This window comes from Dermacentor silvarum, chromosome 6 (genome assembly GCF_013339745.2).
Source record: "Dermacentor silvarum isolate Dsil-2018 chromosome 6, BIME_Dsil_1.4, whole genome shotgun sequence".
Classification (NCBI taxonomy): Eukaryota; Metazoa; Arthropoda; class Arachnida; order Ixodida; family Ixodidae; genus Dermacentor; species Dermacentor silvarum.
Window position 1 is genome coordinate 67,363,551 of NC_051159.1, and position 24,199 is coordinate 67,387,749.

The window sequence follows — 24,199 nt, forward strand, 5'->3', positions numbered from 1 at the left end:
TTAACGTACATTGCCAATGTTTACTTTACTATTACGCTTATTCTTAGTTTCATTACACGATACACTACATTCGTCACTGCACTAAGCACGGAAGTAACAAACATACCAGCATAGTAACAAAGCTTTGACAAACAGCTTCATTGAACACAAATTACCAGCACTGCGTATACTTGAAAGACATACATGTACGTTAATGTGAATGCATTCGTCTCACACTCATTAGAGATTGCAGGAAGGAGCTTTGACACTGCCACGGATGCGCTAGTTATACCGAGTTCGCATCCCCGATTTGGTCTCCTCATCACGGAGTACCTAATCTGCATGTTAGAAGCCATCCAAAACCGAGCTAGTCGATTCGTTTCCCGCAATTACAACAGGCAGTCAAGCATAACTCGAATCAAACTTGACCTTTCGCTTCCTGCACTAAGTAGTCGTCGTGACGTGGCACTGCTGTCCTTGTTCCATAAATATGCTCATCAAATGAAGTCATCGTCTTTGCTGCTGGAACGTGCAAGTTGCATATCACGACCACTGAATAATCATTTAAGTTTCACTCGCATCTACGGAAACACTGATGCATTTAATTTGTCGGCTGTGCCACGAGCCGTCCGCTTGTGGAATTCCCTCCCTGACAGCGCTGTCATGCAAACGGAGAGAGATAAATTTAGGAAACTCCTGAACTTGCAGTTTCTGTCCTAAAAATGTGTCATTCTGTATGCCATGCTCTCAATTTCTATGTAACGTCACGCTTTTCTTACGGAATGTTTGATTATGTGCGTGAACAATGTTCTTGGTAACAATTATCCGGTATTTTGTACACTACCCTGAACTGTTATTTCTGTTTATCTACGTATTGGTGGTACTGTTTTTTTTTAGGGGCGAAGCTCCTTAGGGTGTGGGTCGTTCCCTCCTCTGTAGTAGTAGTATAGTAGTAGTAGTATGTAGCCACCTCTAGTTTATGAATTGCTCAATAGATGGCGTTGTGTGTCCGTAGCCACCTGTAGTTTTATGAAGTGTTCACTAGATGGCGTTCCGGTTCCGCTTCCACTTCCGGTTCCGGTTCCACTTTGCGCGCGTTCGGTGCGAACGCGGGCAAAACGCCGACGGCGTCGACAACAGTTCTGCGCGTTGCTGGTGCTGCTGCATGTCCAAGTTTATACAGCTGATAAAACTACCTTGAGTCGACCCCATGGCTGCTTCGCATACTACTCAGGGTTCCCCTACGGGAAGATGGTGTAATTTTCTCTCTCGTTCCCGACGCGCGCTCTCTTTATCTCTCGTCCGTAGCTGTGGTTTACCCGAATGATCCCCCGGTGCTTCGCCCCCTCATCATCATTCACTTCGTGGATATGCTGTGATTTTTTTCTTTCATACTTTGAAATACACATTTTCTTACACGATGTTCGATATGTGCGCGAGCAATATGCGTGATAACATTTAGCTGATGTTTTCTATGCTACCACATCTTCATTTGTAAACCTCTTTTGCGACGATGATTTCTACTCATTTTTGTGGTCCTCGAGTCTCAGAATTCACGTGTAAAAATGTCTTGCAGTGATGACCCCCTTACTGAATTCTCCTCATGGGGCTTGTAAGGTATTTTGAAATTAAAAAAAAATTAAATAGTCTTTGAGAACAAATATTGCTGTGTTTTCCCGTCTAGTTTTACAGGTATGCCACACTCTTCAACACACCACATATGCAGAAGAATGTCCAATTCACAGTGCAATTTTCTACGTGAAGTCCGGCAATACCTACGTCATATGCCAAGCAAATATCTGTCTTATCCTACTGTAGATTATGGCGGAGAATCAAGAAAAATCCAAAAGCGACACCATATGTAATGGCGCGTTAATGAAATAATGCAGTTTAAGCACCACCGACGCTCACGACTCTTATGGCGACCGTCACTAACCACGCCTAGTGGCTACTTCGTTGAATACTGTGCCGTTCCAGCGCGCGTTCCGGAAAAACAAATTTCTCGGGAGCTGGTTGATTCATTTGGACGGAGTTGTAAGCGTTGGCTGATATGCAGCCTATTACGTAGACAGATTTATAGATGCGTAAATTATCGTTAATATGCGGTGAAGTGAAAGTGTAAATATGCGTGACAGTTTATTGTAACATACGTGATCGGCATATTGCGCAAAGATGAATATACACAGAAAAGAACAAAAGACAATGGGCTCAATTGGTGCTCACGTTCTGTTCTCCTTTCCCCAAAGAACTCACCTACTGCGGTAACTTAGCGATAATAGTGATATCTGCGAAGCACTTTGTCGCGCGTTCGAATTCCGAAGGCGGACACTGCACTCTAATGAAGAGCAATGCAACAACTCTCGTGTGGTGGGATTATAAGACGCAGTTTTCGTAAAGTTCTCCACAACGGCGCTTTTGCAAAAAGAACATTCATCAGTCATTAATCCGATCTCTGGTGTCGGCCCAGAGGTCACGTGAGAAATTTTAGAAACAGTGACAGCAAACAGTGACAGAACAGCGAATCTACTGTCACAGGGGTGGCAGCATTATATGCAAAAGCTGGCGTCGCATCTCCACGTATACGCTAAGCACTTACATATTGGACGACTGACATCCGGATGTTTGCGCATTGTATAACAGCAGTGGTCCCAGCAGGGCAACTGATCTTCCACGAAGACAAATATACCTAATGAGCTAGACTTCTCCGGGCTTCATTTCGCCATCACTCGTGCATAAATTCCGCAACCTAGCGCTTTCACATCACGTGAATATTTTCTCTGTTTGCAACTTCCTTTAGAGAAACCCAAAACGACTGGTTTGGCACGATGTCATCAACGAGGACGCTGGTGGATGCCTTTCTATCGAATTGAATGAGCGCACAATCGAGCCGCGCGAAATCCGCCCACGGACGAAGGGGCAATCATAAAGACCAGTACAGACCTCCAAATCTCCAAGGCGCCCCCCTCCTTCGAAAGGACTTCCCTCAAAATTCCACAGTTGCTCGGTTTGCCTTTGTGTCAGCGGTCCAGAAACGAATCGCTCCACACTGCCTGTAGCCGCCATCGCCGTCTCTAAGAGACTACGGGCGGCCAGTAGATAAGGCAACGAAGAGGCACAGAGAGCGCGACGTCTATAATTACATAATCTTCGTGCACGCTGGAGTGGTTTCCGACCGGGGCACAATGAAGGCCGTCAGGGGGCCAAAAAAGCGCGCGCGCGCGCTCACGAACAGCTACGCCCTCTTTGATGCTCGCTTCGGTCGCCTTTCACTCTCTCTGTTCCCACTCTCCCGCCGCCCGCACCGGCCCCAAACTTCCCAAGCGCTTCCCTCGCGCTAAAAGCGGGGTGCACGGCGCGGGCAACAAAAGAGGAGGTCGCACGCAATGAAACGTACCCCGCCGGCTGAAGACACCACCGCGCTAGGAAAGGCATGCACCAAGCAGCACGGGCCGCAAATAAAAGAAAGAGTAAAGAACATAAAAGTATGGAATATGAAGAGCGAAGCCAAACCTTGAAGGGAAAGGGCAGCAAACGAAAAAAAAAAAAGCGACAAAACAGAACAGCCGAATGAAGTTTCAATACAAAAGCCTCGAAGAGGAGCAGCCAAGAACGGGGAGGACGAGTTCTCTACCATATAATCAAATACATCTCCGACAGGGCCAGCAGCGGCCGGGCAGTGCCGTGCGGGAAAAGGCGGCTAGACCAGGACAGGCCGCGCTACGCTCGAAGCCAGGCGGTCGAGCCGAGGGCACGAAGGAAAATTTCAGAAGGGGGGGTTGACTCCGAACCCCACAATCCAATGGCGCGAGCTGGGAAGTCCCCCCTCCTTCCTGGCCCGCTCGTTCGGAACGGCGCCGCTGCGGACCGCACTGGCGGCTTCGAGCGCGCTTGCTTGCGTGCGCGATGCGTCGGCGACCGACGCGGCGCCGCTGCTGCCGCCGGCGATAGACAGAGTCCCCCCCTCGACTCCCTGCAGTGGCCTGCACACGGGGTCCGGCGCGCGTTGTGAGCGCGCACGCACGGGCGTCTGGATGCGGCGGTGGCGACGGCGTGTCATTGTTCTCCACTCGCCTCGTGGCATTGTTCTTGCCCCCCTCCCCCTATCCCTCTACCGCCTCTTTTCTCGTTCGTGCAGCCGCTCCAAGTCGCAATTGACAAAAGCCGGTTCCTCGCTCTTTTCCGCTCGTCTAGTCATCGTCCAGCCAGCTTCCACAAAAGTTGGCGGGCGGGCGGGCGGGTGGGCTTTCCTCGTCTGTGATGTAGCCGGTTGCGCGCTCGCGTGTCGCGAGGCGGTGGTAAAGAGGCACCCTCCCGGACGGCTTTATAAGGTGACACACGATAGCCAACCGAACCTGCCGGTAAAGAAAGACTGAGAGTAATAGGGAAGTTGTAACTCAATTTGCCGGGACATTCTGCAGTGAGAACGTAAGCATTCACGCTCAAAAACTACATAGTATACCAAGCGATATCGCCCAGCCTACTAGGGCAGCTTTTGGAGGGTGGGAGTGAGGGTAAGGAGTTCTGAACTTGGATTCCCTACGAGGGAAGTCAGTAAATTCAGTGGCGTTTGTACTGTTGTGTAAACGGAAATGTGAGAGCCGATACACGTCGGCAAACCAGACGAATCCTAATTAAGTGATTACGAAAGGGACAGATTTCGAATTATACATATATATTTTTGGTGCAACTGACAAACTAGCTCTGCCTTTTCGTTCTACATGAAAGTGGGTAAAGGAATGACAGTGATAACCAGAATGATGCTGGGCCGAGGCTTTGCGGCGGTGTCGATGCCTCGGGTTCGGCGGGGCGTCAATTTGCTAAGCTGCTAAAACCTCAACTATACGTACTGCCTACAAATAGTGAGACAAGCCCAAGTATACACAATCTGTCAATCCCAATACACAATCTATACATAATCTCTCTTCATAGAAGTTAATTCATTTACATAAATGAAGTCTCGGGCTACGGATACCTCTTATTGCATAAAGACAGTAACAAAACTTGCACCGCCCGATAGACGCACCAGTTCGTAGGCAGTGCTCGTAAGCCGCACTTACGAAATTAGAGTAGCAATTTTCAACAAAGTAGCTATTCTCTGACTACACTCTGTCTTGTTAGTTCGCCTAACCACACGAAAGCGTGCATCGGGCTAAGGCGTGCGTCAGGCGAAGGCGTGACGGCTTCGGAAGAGTGGTTCTGCACTCGCACTGTCTCGTGAAGCTAGTTAATTTTGCGCGTTAAATGATCATGCAGGAGCTGAAGTAAATCTCTCATCCATGCTTCGCTGAATCAACAAATGCGCCCACGACGCCGGAAGGAAAGTGCGAAAGGGAAGGGAAAGACAAAAGCACACATTCCTTCTCTCCGCATGCACGCGCAAGAGACGCACGAACCCTTTTCTTTTAAGAGGATACGCCTGGCATAAGTGCAAGTGCAATTACTGTGGCCTAGCGAAATACACGTGTGCGGCCCAATAAATCGCATCTAATCTCTCCTCTTTCTCACTTGGGATGATGAAGCGATAGCGGCTGGTTGAGCAAAGGTATTTGATAGCAGCTGGTGTAATTTATGGTCAAGGGGCAGCTAACCACGAGTTTAACCGAGCAGCCGCGGGGGGAGGGGGATGCATAGCTAGAGACAGCAGCTAGTGGAGGAATAGTTGTTTGTGGAGGGGAGGTGGAACAGTTGGCCATACTTAGGCTGTATGTCGGGTGGTTCCACATCAGTACGTTCAGAATGTAAGAGTGAAGGTACGTGCTTATAAGCCGTATCTTGCACTTTTCTTTTTCGTAAACTCGCCCACGAAAGAACTACGTAAAGTGAATATACCGAGGACTGATAGAATATAATTAAACAAAATAAGCTTGTCGGGTGCCATCGGGCAGCAATACGCCTATAGTTCGTGGAATCCCCTCACTTTCCTGCCAGAAGCAGAAGCTTGCACAAATCCGTGATGGTGTGTTTGGCAGCCAGCTATATTCACCATCTATATGTCTCTGTATGCGTTTCGGCATTTCATTGAGCGCTGTCGGTTGGCTGTTCTTACGAACCACAACCACTTGGTAAACACCATATCACGTTCGGCGCCTAATCAAGCAAAATTCGCCGACGTTTCTTCATTTGGTAAGGACAGTGATATTAGGTACACATATAGATCAGTAAATACGTGAGATGTACTTACATGGAAGAAGAAACGAGGACACAAACATGTTGCACGACGCGCCTGAAATGAAGAGAAGAATGATTGTGTTGATTTGGCATCGTTTACAAAGGTACGACGAAGAAAACAGCATCCAATGTTAGCTTCGCTCATTTTACTAAAGGGGAAAGAAGCTTAGCATTGCTGAAGTGTAGTGTTTTCCTTAGGATCGGATATAAAAAAAGCGGGGGAGGAATGGGGGGTGAGGGTCCACTACCTCCTTGATGTGGCCAACGCTTTTTTCTATAGCACTAAAAAGTAAGAAAAGTAATGTGTAATATACAACGAGCAACATTACTTTTCTCCGCACTATTTATGGCGTATTTTTAATTGTGAAGTGCTTTAGTCACTCATTTTTGTTATTTATTTTTATTTCAAATAGCTTTGAAATTAATTTAGATACTGCGTGCCGGCAAACACGACACAACTTCACTTCTTAGATTGTTGTATATTTTTTTATTTTCAGTTCACAGTTTTTGCTTGTTAGTTTAGCGCACTAACAAACAGGCAAGGCTTTCAGCTTCTTATCTATAGAGATGTTTCAGCCATTAATTACACAATATTTGAAGGGCCCTTGAACAAATTTGCGCATGACAAACAGAAACGCAGCTGGTAGAGGTCACGTGGCTTCGCAAACCGCTGCCGCGCACAAGACAGGCCGGTCATCCATATCGCGCTGTCAGAAGTATAAGTGTGCCAACTCTCACAAAGGTAACTGTAGAAACGCTGTTGTGCTTCTCCTTTTTTTTAATGCCTTGAATAGAATTTCTTTACAGATGCAATTGAATATCATAAAGGACTTATTGAAATGTAAGCTCTACATCAAAGCGGCTTAGATGTTTTAGTACTCGGCGCTACTTCTTGCATCAATAAACAGGGTTTTCTCTTTTGCTTAAATATAAGTTTGTATTCCACACGGGATAAGAGCGGGTAAGAGTATCCCACGAGAGTGCAGGGAACGGGACGCTCCTTAGGCATTGGAAACGATTGCGCCGATTGAACGAAGCTCTTTGGTCTTCGCCAGAAAGAAGGGAGGGCTGATTTGGGAACAAGAAAATATGCCAATCCAACGCCCATGTAGGAATCTGTGCGAAGCGAAGCTTATGTAGAGCGGTTAATGAAATGTTGTAGAGCTAACAGCGACGCGAACAATTCAAGTATGGATTACCAACACCCCCAGCACTCGTTTTCTTTTTCTATTACCATTCTATTAAAAGATCGATGTGCTTAGAGATTTCTGCGAGCTGACATGGTATTTTGATGTCTTATATAGGAATCGTACATTATGGAGGATGACCAAGAGCCCAGCGGCACATATTGAGTGGCTAAATAACAGAAATTCAACTAAATCAAATAATTCATTAAATATAATTCACCATTCTCTTAACGGCTCGGTGTGCTTTAAAAGGTACACCTGTGTGCCCATATTATATGTTCAGGCATTATGCAGGAATTTGTAGTTTTTTTTTTCTGTTACGCAGAACGGAGCTAGACATACGTAGTAAGCATAGAAGGTTTATATGAGCCACTTCTTGGCTACCTTCATATAACCTTTTCATATACTATATCCACGAATATATTAGGCAAGACAGCAGCAGAAGCTGTGACTCAAAATGTTCACATCGTTTTTGTTGGAATTAACTTTTTCTAAACAGCAGCAGTAGAAGCACCTACCCAACCAGCAGCGACGGTCAGGAAAGTTTAGGAGGCTTCACATGGAAATCTTCGCTTTAATGTGCGCAGTTAGGTCTCATGCGTGCCAACCCGAGTCCAAGAACATGTTTGTGACGTTAGTCGTGATCGGCGAACGTAAAATAAATGACCAATTTGACTGACACCAGTCTGAACTAATGGTGAAGTCCATGTCGAAAGGTGTTGCGGTTTCGAGTGAGTTATCCATATAGTGTTTAATTATCATATAATCGTTCACCACTATTAGATCGTCTAATCTAGCCACGGGTATGTAAGAGTTGAACAATACCGGTCCTCAGGCTTTAAATTTTATCTCAGTGTTTCTTTGAATAAAACTGAAAAGGGGGTTTACTTACTTCCCTATTTTTCTCTTGTACGCGAAAACAACAAATACCTGCATAAAACCTGAAGATATAATGTAGGCTTGTAGGTATTTTAAACACACCGACCTCTTATAGAATAGCGCGTGGTATTGAACGACGTAATTAATTTTCCAAAAATTCTTATATTTTGACTACCCCATCATTGTACTAGTGGGTATGTGCCCCTTTCTGGCCAATACACCAAAATTGGAGGACACTTAAGCTTCGCCTTTAAGAGTAGAACGCGATCGCGTTATCGGCACCCGTTCTCATCGTATCGTTCGCATACGGCAAGTAGGCTTCATTCACGGCAGCACTGAACGTCGGAAAGCCAGCTTACAAAGACCAAGCTTACACCGATCCCCCAAAGTCGGCTTCACTGTTAAACTGAAATGCATTGCGGGAAAGACGTTTTTCCAGGGGCAATATAGGTGGTCTTATATTAAAATGTGAAGGCCCTAGCACCGTTTTTATTATTTTATTAGTTGTTTGCTATTGCCCCGACGCGCGCAGGTCTGGTAGAAATGCTGGAAAAGGGGTTTGTGTTTGAGTTTCCTCGTAGAAGAATTAGATTTTCTCGTATATTCAAATTACAATCCGACGCCGAATAGTAAAGTCTTACTTTAGCATTTTTTCTGACGGATTTCACTATGAGAAATTCAATTTTTGTTCACCAAAACCTTGCACCACGTGGAGGGCCTGCGCGGTCGATGTGGTTGGATGATTTTCTCCACCACCCGCGATCACACGCCGGTTGCCGACGCCGGATTTTCTCTGACACGGGGCCCTAAACGCTATCGCGTTAAAATGGGTAGGTGCGACTGTGACCAAAGGGGTATAAGCTATAGAATGCTTAAACGTACTTAGACATCTGCCGTACTTCTCTGTGTATACATCTCTCATCAACATACTTTCCTCCACCACTATCATCGTCAACATCAGCCTATATTTATGTCCACTGAAGGGCGAAGGCCTCTCCCAGTGATCTCCAATTACGTCTATCTTTCGTTAGCTGATTCCAACTTCCGCCCGCGAATTTCCTAATTTGATCACCCCACCTCATTTTTTGCCGTTCTCGACTGCGCTTCCCTTCCCTTGGCACCCATTCTGCAACTCTAATGGTCCACCAGTTACCTGCCCTACGCATTACATGGCCTGCCCAGCTCCATTTTTTTCTCTCTTAGTGTCAATTAGAATATTGGCTATCCTTATTTGCTCTCTGAACCACACTGTGATATACTGCTCTATAGTGTATGAAATCGAGGCAGCGGCGTCAAGAGGACTATTGTCCTCTTGACAGCGTTGCGACGATGTCTTACAATCCACCTGATTTGGTGTCTGCATTGTGACACAGTTTGTGGACGACGTACTGTAAAATCATAAATGTTGCAAGAAATGAATGTTGTGATCTGTGTGGCACGACGCCATAACGCTTCTTAAATGGAGCACAACAAATCGGTCAAGCCATCGTCGTCATACATACTATCGTGGTCACCGACGTCGTCGCCTTCCTTCCTTCCTTACGGACATGCTCGCGTCACACCCACAATTGCTCTCCTTACACAAGCTAGTCCGTCCGTCTAGTAACGCTTTTCTGAAGCTCAAACGGGGCTCTATGACCAGCTAACTGTACAATAATTCGAATAGCATCAATGCCCACAGTGCATGCATGAGATCTGCAGTATTTTTTGTTCTTAAGTGCCTAAATGTGTGCTATGTTGTTTCTAAATGTTGCCCACGGGTCACTGCATTTCCTTTTCTAGTAAACAGTATCTAAGGAAAAAGAGTTAGCGCTTATATGAAGTGGCACTTAGGAAGGTATTTATCCTAATACTTTCGCGTACACTTCTAAGAGAATTTCACGTGGGCAGAGCACGTTGCGTATGTCTTATCCATAGCTCATGTTGCATTTAATTAAGCATAATTTTTATAAAGCACTCCTCTGAGATAAGAGTTACCCTATATTAAAAACGCACGTCCCTATTTTATAACTGTGCTTCTTGGGATCTTCAAATTTCTAATTAAACTGCAGCTTTAGAACGAGTCCAGAACCAGGCTGCCCGTATTGTGACGGGTAAATTACAACCGATGAACTATCATAAATCCAATCAAATACTCTATGGGCTGGGAAACATTGGCTAGACACCGATGTAGAATAAAGCTCGATATTTTTATCGCATATATTTTGAGACGCGTTATCATTTGAATAGCTGCGAATGCTCAATGGCTATGGCTAGCTTCCTAGCGCGACGTCGCGGGTTCGGTACCCAGCACAGATGGCCGCATTCCGGTGAGGTCGCCCCGCAAACACATTAGTTCATTAATATTCAAGCTGGCATTAAATAATCCTAAATGGTTGTCATTGATCCAGAGTCGCCCAACGGCATCTCCTGTGTTTTATAGGGGACGTCAAACCACACATAATCCGACTTTTATAGAGAATTCAACCTGTTTTCATTCCACTTGAGATCAAATTTTCGTGACCATGCACTAAAGTGCGTTAATAAGAGAGGTGTCGCAATGATGTCTTCGTCTTTTCTTTTTCCCCAATTCCACTTTAAAATGAAACACGTTTCCAGATAGTGTTGAAGGTTGCCGCTCCGACACAGACTTTGTTCACAGCTTTCCTGTTTCATTGCCTTGTAATTATGTTGTTCTGTATGCACATGGCTTTTGAGTGAAATAGAAGGTTGTCATACAGCCGACTGTAGCCCCGAAGCTACAAAAGAAACCCGTGTGTGTTTGCTTTGCAGCTTTATACAACAGTCGGTGGATGACAACCTTGCGTTCATGAGCCTTGCTCCACCTTGCGGGCTTCCGAAGAACTGATTCGTCATGGCATTTGTGTTTATACTGTTTAGTATACCTCGTGCAAAATGCCATCACCGCGTTTCAGGTTTTTCAAAGAAATAAGCAAATAAATAAGAAAAATATCCTTGTTCCTGAGCCAAATGCTCTAACTACATCGTGAAGTTATATATAATAATGAGCATATATCAACTGGTTCACTCGTCAGTTCATGCTTTTCGCTAGCTGCATTGTCTGGAAGCTTTAAATATTTGTCAAAAAATTTCGTGAAATTGTGGAAAGGAAACGGATAAATTCTGCTACAGTGCTTTATTTTGTGGGACCTATGAGTGTTTATATTGAACATGCGAGTGCGTGTCAGTTTTTTCTTGCCACAAATCTTGCTTGTGTCCTTTTGGGGTGCTCATTTGTTCAGTAAAATTGGTGTTTCATTTCAATCGATACTGAAAACAAGTGGATCAATTCATTGCAATAGTGTAGATATGAAGGCACTTTTATAAATATGACAATCTTAGTGTTAATGTCGTGGATATGTTCTGAAGTGTCAGGCTGTTCGAGCAGTAAAAAGATTAACAACACATATTCCAACTGTTTTCAGACTCGCCAGCAGCTGCAGCTCTGCACGTTTTATCGACAACTTTGAAGTAACCGAGTGCATATGACGGAAAACAATGTAAGTTGAAGTACTATACAGAAAAAAAGTTATCTTTCGCTTACAAGAATTCTAGTTGTATTGAAATGACGCTTTTTTTTTCACTGATTTTCACCAAATGGGCTTTGTCAAAGCGGCACTGCAAAACTTGTCTTTATAAGTTTTATGTGCAATGTCATGTTAAGTGTCAGTGAATGTGTGAAATCGCAAAGGAGCCCCCAGAATATTATTTTGTGCATTTGTAGCACTATTATACCTTTATAATTCATAACAAAAGAGCAGCCAAGCCAACAGAGAGTAGGAAACATTAGAGATTAGCATCAAACTAGGTGTAGCTCGTAGCATGTAATCCTATATTCAGAAGAGAAGAAAGGGAACCGAGGGGCCGGATTGTTAATAAGCATATCATAAGAAGCCAACAAACAATAACACCAAGGACAACATAGGGGAAATTACTTCTACTTATTAATTGCATTAAAGAAATGATAAATAATGGAAATGGATGAAAAAACAACTGTCCGCAGGTGGGGAACGAACCATAAAAAATACCCCAGAAAGTAAAACATAAATACCCCAGAAAGTGGATGGGAAAACGGTTCCGCGGTAGCTCAAGGGTGAGCATCGCACGCGTAATTCGAAGACGTGGGTTCGTTCCCCACCTGCGGACAGTTGTTTTTTCATCCATTTTCATTTCTATTATTTATCATTTCTTTAATTCAATTAATAAGTACAATTTCCCCTATGTTGTCCTTGGTGTTGTTTGTTGGTTTCTTATGATATGCTTATTAAAAATCGGGCCCCTCGGTTCCCTTTTTTCTCGTTCACGACATAACGAGGGCGCGAATCCGGCAACAATGATGCCTTCAGGTAGCATATGTGAGTTTATTGACCAGTTGCCATCACACAAAAAAGATCACGTGCTCGTGACGCCTGCGGCAGAAAGTATGTTCCACATCCGCCCTATGGTTTGTGAGTGGTGACGCTGGCTAGCACTCCCAGAGTTAGTTCTAGTTGTAAAACACAAATACCCCTGAAAGTGGATGGGAAAACGGTTCCGCCGTAGCTCAATGGTGAGAGCATCGCACGCGTAATGCGAAGACGTGGGTTCGTTCCCCACCTGCGGACAGTTGTTTTTTCATCCATTTTCATTTCCATTATTTATCATTTCTTTATTTAAATTAATAAGTACAAGTAATTTCCCCTATGTTGTCCTTGGTGTTATTGTTTGTTGGCTTCTTATGATATATTCAGAAGAGTCACACAGAATCTGCAATCTGGAATATTTCCCACCTTAGCGTACACTGCTCGCTACTATGTGCAGTGAATCATCTTTAGACAACCGTAATTACCCTAGACATTATAGACTAAGTCACAACTCATAGACACTTAAGAATTGTAAAATAAAAATGCTTTCGCACAATCATAGTCTTCAAGTATGCCTTCTGCAAGTTTTTATTTTTCCCCTCTCTTAGCTACTTGGTATATATGCTGTGAACGAATACAGTCTGAGCATGCCGGGTGCATGAACATTTTTGATTTCTTAAAACGGCATAATAGAGCATTGTTTCCTTTTGTTCTTGCACTGTTTACACTGCAGTGTGAGGAGATTCCATACACACCTTGTATCATCTACCCTAGAGAGGACCTCAATGAGGCAGCTTGAGCAGCAACGTTTTTGTTTCTTTCAAAATGCTACAGAAGCACTGATCGCGGTGATGGTTGCCTACTTTCTTTTTTAATGTTTAGTATGCGTGAAAGTGCTATAATACTTTAACAATCATTGAGAATTACTAGCTCGGGATTAATGTGAACGTACTACGAATAGTGGTAACCTAATTTTGGAACTAGGTTTCATGCACATTAAAAAAAACTGCTTTGTAGTGAGACTGAATCTTCTCTAAAATTTTATTTGGAACAGTGATACTTGCATGCATTTGGTATTTGCTATTCAGCTCTGCAAATATGTATCTCTATAGCGTCAATATGCCAAGTTAATGTGTGTAATCTATATACTCTTTATAGCCCTCTTTCACTAATTTTCCCCATTCAGGGGTTTAGCCTATATTAACCTAGAAACAAGAAAAGTCAAAATTGAATATTCTTCAAAGTTTCATGTCAGGAATCAGGGGAAATGAATTCCTATCTTTATCTCATAATAAATGTTTAATGTTTGTGTTTGACAGCGACTTTTTTGCAGATAAGGAAAACCTGCATCACTGTATAATGCTTGCTGCAGTGAAGTCCTGTACCATACTCTGAGTGAGCTTTTGGAAAACTGCTAAGACATTCTTCATCGTTTGGTATTTATGTTTTCATGTTGAGTTTTATAGGTCCGCGGTTGGTAGAACTTTAAAAAAGCAAGGTGGTATTCTGTAGTCAGTCAAATGGTCACTCAAAGTTTGGTTAAGGACGCTGTATAAATCTGCAAGAGACTGAATGCACACATGCATGCATATGGCCATGCATACATATATGCTTGCCAAATTTTGATATCAGTTCCTTGTTGGGCAAAACTTAGTAGGTTACAAGGGTGTTTGTCTTCAATCTCCTCTTCGCCAGTTTATGCATGCATTCACATTGCGGGATCATCTATCTTAGTATTAAAACAGCAGATGCATGCATGGATGTTAAAAATGTTGTGTTGATATGCATGCATCCATACAAAACAGAAATTTTGAGATGAGTGCTTTGTTGATATGGAATATATTTCTGTCATAAACGGCTCTGCTGAATACATGTGTCTAGAATGCGAATGCATGCATCAACTGCCCGAGAGGAGACCGAGGCTCAAATGTCATTAGCAGCTTTTTCTGTCGGTGTTGTGGCAGTCATAAGGGTGTAGCATGCAACACCTGATGTTTTGGGTGTGCACGAAATACCCTAGCTTATTAAACTATGCGTACCCCTTTATAATTGCTTTTCATGCAACCTTAAAGTTGGGCATTTTCATGGAACCGTAAGGGTGTATGCCGTAAGATAATTAGGTTAAAACTTAATGAGTGAATGTTTGTTAATTAGTCAATTACTTATTTCGATGTTTCGTGCAAATAAAGACCGCCTGTCTGAGAAATCCAGCTCAAGGATTGGAATTGTGCTATCTTCCACAGGTGATTTTTAGAAGTTGGTTATTGTCTTCGCAGAAACACTCGGTATAATATAGACCGGTGCTTCGAGGCGAAAGGCGATAAAAGACAGATGGACAATATGACAATAGTAATTTGTGTTACTGACTGTTTAGTCGAGGCAGGTGGGAACTACTGCGCTCTTAAATTTCCTGGAAGAAATAACTTCAGGCCCTTGCATATTTTGTTCCCCATAAAAAAGAACAATAAGTGGACAAGGAATGCTGGAAATAAGAAATTGAAACGAGGAACGGCAAAAAAAGGTATGCCGATTCCAGCACAATGCAAGGCAGATAGATGAGTAGTATCGACGATGTGTGAGCGAGCTGCAAGGTTATCCTTGATCTAAGAAGGGAAGTAGAAAATGTCTCAAGGAGTAGGTAAATATGACATCAATCAGATAAAAACGGTATGAATTCAAACAATTACTTGAGGTTATAATGAATACGAATGAAAGTAATCGAAATTTCTACTGGCTGCAGTTAATGTTGGCTAAGGTGATCAGAGAGGAAGCCGGCAAAAGCATCCGAAGCAGTATTGCTTCGGACTGCAGACTGCAAGAAATACCAAAACACGAAAATCTGGGATTGCCACAGATATTCACACAGGGACTGTGCAAACAACGCATGGAGGAAGGAAATGTAAGTGGCAAAACTGTTGAAATTGATCGATAAGTGTAAGGTCATTGACATCCAGAAATATAACTTGTATAATAGCATTGTAACAGAAATTACTAAATTATGTTCTTGGCGATGTTAACTAGGAAGCAGCTTCTGTAAATCATTACGATCAAGAAGTAGAAGCCACTAAATACAAAAGGTGAAGCAAGAAAAGCCTTACAAGCATTGTTCGAAAGAAAAGATGCTTTTGAGAATGAACGGTGCAGCATGTCTGTGAGAAAAATAACGCGGACATTGTAGAAAACGACATTTCAATGCTTTGTACATAGACGCTTCCTCTTGTTCAACATTTGTAAGACGGAAAATGAAGAGAGTTACCATAATAATAACACACAATAGGGTTACCATTGAATGATCAAAACTATATGTCTATTTCTTGTTGTTTATATTGTGCAAGAATTTACTAAAATGATCTCAAACGCAGTCAATAAAACACTACAGCTCCAACAACACAAAGTACAGGCTGTTTACAGGAAGTGTTAAAAATAGAGCACATTTTTGTTATTCAAACAGTCGAAAAATATGAAAATAATAGATAAACCCAATGTTTGTCCTTTACAGCTTGTGAAAATACATCCGGTTGAGTGGAGACTACAGCTGTCACGCAGGGACTGTGCAAACAACGCATGGAGGAAGGAGATGTAAGTGCAATAGTTAGTATGTACATGAGGGAGCACCAAGCTTGTTCGGAAAGAATGCTTGCGCATTATGCATGCATTGGGATGTTACAAATAAATTAGTTCCAAGGAACTCTCAAATAGAACCTTCAGTCACTTGAAACACTTTTGCTGAGGCACAGTTGTTTAGTTGCCATGTATTACAAACACATATTCTGATGTTCCTTATTGTACTGCTCACAGGAGCATGTCACAACATAGCTGAAGGAACCGCAAAAATACATTCCTTCATAACATGAGCAAGGAATATCAAAAGCTTTCAAAGATGCTTTAAATACTATCACTTTACGTTATCCATTCAACGTCCAATATGTGAGAAGTGTTAGTGTTTATAGAAGCGCTAGATGAATAAAGATATGGTGCATGGCCTAACGGAACATTCTGGCAATCTGCAAATAAATAAGACATTGTCCTGTTAAATAGATTATCTAGTTGAAAAACAATGAATTGTCGAGTACTTGGACCAGCAATATTCCATGTCATGTTGAAGATTTGCATTTCAGATGAAAATGAAACAGAGCAAAGGTTAACAATGACACTGAGTCCCTGGAAGTGTTATATTTATCTAGGCAAAGTAACCATGGTGGACAAAGAGAAATCTGCAAAAGAACAAGAATAGCTTGGAGGTACTCGTCCTGTACTCTGAAGTCACAAACATCAGATTACCACTACCATTGAAATGAAAACTATACAGATAATAAACGACATTGCAGGTGCTCACCTGAAGGCCTGAAAAAATAACTATGAGGACCTTACAACAAGCGATGAAAAGAAACGACGGGTGTAACATCATTGGTACAATTAAGCAATACGACAATGGTATATACAGTTAAGGAAAGTGGAATAGATTGTGAATAGAGCACCAAAACAGATTAAATGGGAACGGAAGTACAGCCAGGTTGGGCACAGAATCAGACGAAGCAATGAGATTATCAAGTTTGCACATATCGGGTGAGTGTGGTCAATGCACACCAAGCCCCGTATTCACAAAGAAACTCTTATGTTACATTTGTTCGTAAAAACATAATCCAACCAATCCTTATGCTGGGCATATTATATATTAGCACTGGCCGCCGGCCAATGGCAAATAGCACTTACGAACAAACCGCTCAGTGAATTCGGCCCCAAGTGTATTTAAGGAGAACTGCAGGAGGTTTTTGCCCTGCATGGATTTATTTATGCTGCTTGTGCTGGCTGTGCTGGCTGTGCTGCTGTTGCTGGCGGTGACGTGGCATATATTTTCATGTTTTTACAACAATAGCAAAGTGACAGGCTTATCTGAGCACAGTATTTAGATCAAGATTTGTCTTTCAAGGATTACTGGCGCATGTAATTGTTGCAAAATATTTCTGGCTCTTCTGCGAAGTATAAATTCTACTTATAATGCTACCGCTGTGACATCACAAATGCAGTCGAACAGAAAAGACGACAAAATTCTGTATATAAGTTTTTTTGCCAAATCTTGGACCACAGACATTAGGAGGTGCTGGTGATAACCTTATTTTCGGTTTTATCGTAGTTATTACTGGTGAACTTTTGTAAATAGCGACGTCTTTCAAATTGAGACATATCACATCCTTTTAAGTGTGGTTATCTCTAACTTTGACAAATGAATTTGTTGTCGGATAACTGTTTCTGCTAGCGTCATTATTGACACCATTAGAGATAACATTTAATAACTTTACTTGAGAGCTCTAACACCATGTAGCTCTCTCAGACGAAAACTTTATAGAGCGATGGTTTTAAGGTAATGCATGTTAGGTATTCCCTAGCGATAGTTATTCAGCATGCGCAGTATAATGGACGAGCTGGGCGCATTAGAAACACTAAATGTTTCTCTGTTCTTTTTTCTACAATTTAATAGTTTTCACAGAACAGTCTCGATTGTCCAGCTTTCCCTGAAGCATGAGACTGGCGGCCTTGGCCTTCGAAAAAAAAACAAGCATTAGGTGGAGGAGTAATTGCTATTTTTCACATTTGAAACAAACTAAACCGAAGATTTGAAACCGCCAACCTTTCCCGTATGAGAACCCAAACATTTAGGGCTTGAAGAAAAAAAATCTGACTGCTCGGGCTTCAGCCATCTTCTCACCAAAATAATATGAAGTATTGCGGCCATATTAGCATTTGAGCTGGAGTATCAGTTGCCAGCGACATATGCCATAACTTTAAGGAAAATATTAGACATGCAAAGTTGTTACTAAAACTGACTATTACTAACAAAAAACCGCTGTCTCTTCTTGTTGTACATGTTTCAATAGACTTTTCAAAACGAGTTCACTGTGGGCCGTGGTAACGGGCACTGAATTGTCGGATACCTTTAACGTGCATTCACAAATGCTGAAAAAGTGCTTGTCTCGACATTAAGTTTACAAAATAATCATTGGCCTAATGTTTAATTTTGTAATGCTCACTTTACAGCAACCATCCCTCATACTTTTTTAGACAAAGACGAATAATAGCAATAAAAGTACATGTGACCACAGTGGCCTGAATTACAGTATTGTACCAGGTGAGCGAGGAAGACCTACCTTGGCAATACGTCCCTGTTCCAGGTAAAGCAGCGATGACATTCATGTGCAGAACAGGACAGCTGTTCTGAGCTGATACGATGCAACAATCCGACGCTTCCAAGAGCGCCATAGCGTCTCGATAACTGCGTCTCCGCAGTGAAATCATTCGGTCACATGCTGGAATGGCCGCTGGCGACGACGTCACCTGCACGAAGAAGTGAAAAAGATCACTAAGATCATGTACCATAATTATTTAGGCTAAGTGACGCTGACAGCTGCGCATGCAGTATATAGGTACAAACGTGAAAGTTGAACGGGAAAAGATAGTGATTAAACATCCCTATTTGACAACTCATTAAACGATTGCGTCCACACAGCAACCATGTGTTTACAAAAAAGATCACTAATGGCTTAAGCACCGGTGGAAAGTTAAAATCAAGACTAGGCGCTCTAAAGCAAAATCCACGTGATATAGAAACGTAACAATTATAACTGCCGCTTTCTATAGCAGACAGGCACTGGTAGAATACACCCCGTTTCAGATCCTTTGGCGAAGTAGACCCGTTTTTTAAAGCCATAATTTAGCTTTTTGTAGCGATGCCCCCCTCCCCCTCCCCCCGTAGCAATTCGCTATAAACGTATTAATTACATTAGCACATTTTCCACCACTTCACTAGCGCTACGCGTTGATTTCGGCACTTTTTGACAACATGCTATTACAAAAGCTTAAGAACAGCTTAAAGGGACACTGAAGAAAAAGACTAAAATCAGATTAGGCTGGTAACGCGATCTTTTTAGCCACCATTTTCATTCATTTCGTGGATAAAAGCAGGTTACTGGTCGAGGATATACTCCACAGAGATTTTCCAACACTATAAAAACAAAAACAAAAAATGTTTCTTTTTTTACATTTTCCCCTGAAACATCTCAGCGGCCGTAGGTCATCATAGCATCACTCATTTCAAAAGATTAAGAGTGGTCTACCAAGGTATCTCGCTGGAGCCACGTTTCGACAAAGGGACTTGTCTTCATCAGGGCGATGATGAGCTCAAGTATTCTTGTCGAAAGAAACATCGGTTCCAGCGACATTTTTCGTTCAATCACTATTGATTTATTCAAGCTTCCATCTTCGTGCTTTGTAAATAGTTGCATTTTTTACTCTATCCTCGCTCCCAGTCCTTTACTTACAGAGCATGGAAAATTCTGAGCAAGGCCACCAGTGTTTCGTTTTAGGTATTTCCCTCTTTCCCTTCCCCCAGCGTAGGGTAGCAAACCGGACGCTCGTCTGGTTGACCTCCCTGCCTTCCTTCAAATTGCTTTCTCTCTCTCCCGGCTTACCGAGCATCCTCTTACGGTAAGGAAGGCCTATTTTCTATAGCAGAAGCGTAATTTACTAATATAGAGAATTTCAATTATTTTACGACACCTAATCGACCGCGAGCTGCTACGTCTAATTTAGGGCGCTTCAAGGACACCATTTTGATATATGTTACAACCTAGCCGTTTATTAGGGCAGGTGATTAAAAGGTATACTTTATGGCAGAGAGATTGCGCGGTGGAAACGATATTCGCTTCCCCTTCGCCAGATGTCGACCGGGAACGTGCTTAGACTTAATTGAGCGCCGTGAAATGTTTCCATACGAGCGGCTCCATGGCTTACGACAAATGCTGCACCCGAGACACTCAGAAAGGTAAAATATGGCTTTCGGTATCCTGCAGGATGTCGATACAGCACTCCTTATCATTTGAACTTGGAAAGGCTGGCGGAAATCGTCAGAGACAAGGTTGCGGAACTAAACGAGGGAGCGACACCATTCTCCAATACACCACACTCACGGTGCTTGTAGCGCGAGCCTCAAGGTTATCAGCCTCGTAAATACGGCCATCTCGGGAAGCCGAATTTGGTCATTCGCAAAAAAAAAAGGAAAAAAAAAAGGCTACGCGGCTTACGTAGGCTACGTGGCTTACAAAATCCTGCGTGCCGGTCACAACGACTGACTGCTTGGCAAGTTCGGCGCTTGATTTTGATGATACTAGAATGCACCAACTATTAACTCTATCCTTCACAAGAGAGCACGTTACCGAATAATTGGGTAAAAATAGCATCCGATGAAATGAATTCGTGGCAAAACGGGACAACAGTGGCACACTAACAACTATAACGAGTGACCAGAGCACATCCCCAAAATATAAGGGATGTTGCTGCGTTAGAACAGTGGTTAGAACACAGCAGACATTTAGCCAATTTCATTCAGTTTCGTCTTCTGATAACCACCCACTCACTATCAGCGAACAATAAAGACACCAAATTGAGTTTCCGGATGCAGAAAAAGATCGTTCGTTATATATTGAGCCATTGTACTGATTGTGGAACACGGTAGCGATCCTTTATAGCGATTTCTATAACGGCAATAATCTTGGATTTTTGAGTCCATGTGACTTTAACTTTTTTTTATCACGCCCACACACTTGCAAAGTGAATAAAGGCATGGACAAGAAGAATGAAATATGCGAGCAGGGCTAAGCGGACAAGGTAAATTGAAAAGATACAAAAACGACAGTGAAAAAGAGAGAGTAAGCACGGATCCCGGTTAGCAATTTTATGTAGATATTTGGCTGCATCGTTGAAAAACAATATTAATGAAAATAATCATGCAAAAAATACGAATATCCACCACATATGTTGGAATCAAGGCTCTCCTAAAGCGGGTAATCAAATGCAACCTAATGAAATGTTGTGCGTACAATTGGGTTCATTTTCATCCTACGCAACGTCTAATCACATGCAATTATTGCGTTTATGCCTCGCATAGGTACCAACATGATTACGTGCAATGTTTATGCGCTACAACGTGCACAAGCAATGCGACACTTTAACGTCATTTGCTGTAATACAGGCACCACATGTGACAGCACCGCCACTTGCGCACATGAGACGTTCAGTTCTATAGACTGTTTTTATGTAGCGCTACTGACAAACGAAGCACAATGCAACAATATAAATCGATACATAAAAACAACATATATGACAAATGGCGAACTGCTAAGTGCTACTTCAAATTCTGCTGCTCTTTGTCATTACAATCAATGACGTTCATTTACCTCTATTAACCGGAGTATACCTGTTAGCTTTTATTACCATACTCACATTTCATTTGTCACCGATGCGCTACATCCGTGGCAGCTGAACGGAATGATTTACAGACATTACATCAAACGCACTGCCCTTCGGATCTTTTATTAACGTAATTTATTTAGTAATTTAGGTTTTCAGGCAACTACGGTAATTTAGTACGCAAATTTTGCGGTCATAAAACAAGGCGCATCAAATAACCATGTAGGTAGCTAGGCCAATTGCAAGCGCTCATGAATTTCTTGCCTAGTGTGAGTGCGTCGTCGACAGGTCACACAGGAAATGTTTACATGTATTCTGGTTGGTCTTCTGGAGAAAATAAGAGAAACTAAAAGGACGCCTAAGGTGTCTTTCCAAACACATGAAGCACCAGCAAGCAAGCTAACAAAATGAAAAGGCGGGGCAATACCGCTATATGTACGCTGCATTCAGAAATCTCTTGAAAAAGAACGTAAACTTTATTATCAAATCGAAAAGATTTGAGTCCGGCGTATTTTTAGTGGGTCTGGGTACCCGCTGCGGACGCGGTTCTGAGACCTTGTCTCGAAGCGGCTTCCTCGGCTCGCTGGACGGCCCAGAGCTGTACTGTCAGGTTCGAGCTGAGCAGTGCGGTCTTCCAACGCGAGCGGAGGCTGGCGGTGGAAGAGACGGAGGTGTCGGCACTGCCCGAATTGTTTGTTATGTCTCCTGGGAAAATTTTTTTTTCTCCTGGTGTAGTCGAATTAGGGAACTGTAAATCGCTGAGACTACACGTTTCAAGGAGAAATGCAAATTGACGAAGGAAGGCTGTTTTTCTTGTTTAGTGCTTCCCTCATTTACAAAAACGTTTCTACACGCAATTTTGCAGCGCAATACGCATTATCTAGTCGAACACGATTCCTTCGCTTTAGTCAAAAAGCGCTTCCGCCCCCTTCATCTGTCTATCAGATGGACATTTTTTCATAATAACGACCACTCATTAACGAGTTACCGAAACAGCTGGTTGAACATGACAGCCAGCAGAGACGCACCCCCCCCCCCCCCTCCCCCCGACCGTGATATATGAAGAGGTATCTGTCGACAGATGAATGAACGCCATGGCACTCAGTGAATAAATTATATGTAATACGCGTCTTCTGTCTGTGCTCATGGTTCACACAGCTTCAGAGCAAGGCTTGATTTCTCTCCTCGAAGAACGTCCAATGCGGCGCGTGTGTATAGGGCTGCTTCCGATATCTCAGCGCATGCGCAGTCGCGCCACACTCCTTATGGCAGGAGTACAGCTATCGGACTTCCTGCTCTGCTATATATACTTCGAGGCGGAGCCTCAATGGATGTGTTTGAATCCGATCAACATAATGCTGATTTGTGTAATTTGCAAAAAAAGCTCAAGAAGTAGAAAGTTAATCAACTTCATAATACACTTATCGAATTAAGCCAAACACGAACAGTGCACCATACATAGAGAAAGCAATTGGGACCCAAATTCATACTAATTACTTAGGATAGAACTGTTCGTAAGAAAAGATTACAGCCAATCGTGACGGCGGACATATAATTAGCTAAGGCGGCCGGGCCAATGGTACACAGCACTTACGAACACAGCCTAAAGCTTTGTAATTTCGGCCCCACGTGTCTTGCGCGACAGGCGTAATTGAATCGACATTAGCCTTCCTTACAGTGCTTCAAGAAGGCCCGCATCTGCATTCGTGTGCATCTGCACCTGCATACAATCGTACTTTCCACATAATCAATGTTCAGCCGCAAGTGCTGCTTTATAACGAGGCAATTTAAAGAATTGCGCTGGTTTTGCGAAACGAAATGTTTCAGAGGTCCCTTAAGAACCCCAAGTGACAGAGAGAGAGAGAGAGAAAGAAAAATTAAAACCTACATTTATTTATGAAGAACAGCGATTGCCTGTTATAAAAGCAATTGGTGTCAATCGCATTAAACGTTGCATACGTTAAAAAAAAAGCAGAGGTAGGTAGCCTGCTAATTCTTACCGTCATACGTTCACGCGGATCATAACTTTATTGCCTAGAATTAAATTCACGTGAGACAAAAAATAATAATACATCATTGTGAAAGTAAACTTCTGTAGCTCGTGCCGAATGACATTAAGTTGCTGCGGCTCTGTGCGTTGCAAATGGAGCTAAACATTCTGCACTACAGTTGTGAAAGAGCTCTTCATTTTTACAACGACAGCTGCTCTGGGCTCCCTCCCCTGGTCGCTTTGATGTCGGCAAGTGTCCGTCCCTGGAATCACAAAATCCTTCGCGAGAACATTACAGAATCTCATTGTGCGTCAAACGTTCGAATTTACGACAAACCGAGTGACAATCCAGGATTCTACCTCTCAGCCCATATTTGCCAATAATATACAGCAGTGAGAATACTGATCCT

At 42.9% G+C, this 24,199-nt stretch overlaps 2 long non-coding RNA genes across 2 annotated transcripts in view; one reads left to right on the plus strand and one right to left on the minus strand.

Annotated features, from left to right (window-relative positions):
* LOC119455545 (uncharacterized) overlaps positions 1 to 24,199 on the plus strand; it is a 152,590-nt gene that overhangs the window by 78,065 nt on the left and 50,326 nt on the right. The window contains exons 2-3 of the long non-coding RNA XR_007467500.1: positions 11,639 to 11,713; positions 16,056 to 16,135. This is a non-coding gene — a long non-coding RNA (uncharacterized LOC119455545). The remainder of the gene's footprint in view (positions 1 to 11,638; positions 11,714 to 16,055; positions 16,136 to 24,199) is intronic.
* Positions 1 to 24,199, minus strand: part of LOC119455547 (uncharacterized) — a 124,338-nt gene that overhangs the window by 68,898 nt on the left and 31,241 nt on the right. The window contains exons 3-4 of the long non-coding RNA XR_005192981.2: positions 18,703 to 18,889; positions 6,161 to 6,202 (exon numbers count right to left, since the gene is read on the minus strand). This is a non-coding gene — a long non-coding RNA (uncharacterized LOC119455547). The remainder of the gene's footprint in view (positions 1 to 6,160; positions 6,203 to 18,702; positions 18,890 to 24,199) is intronic.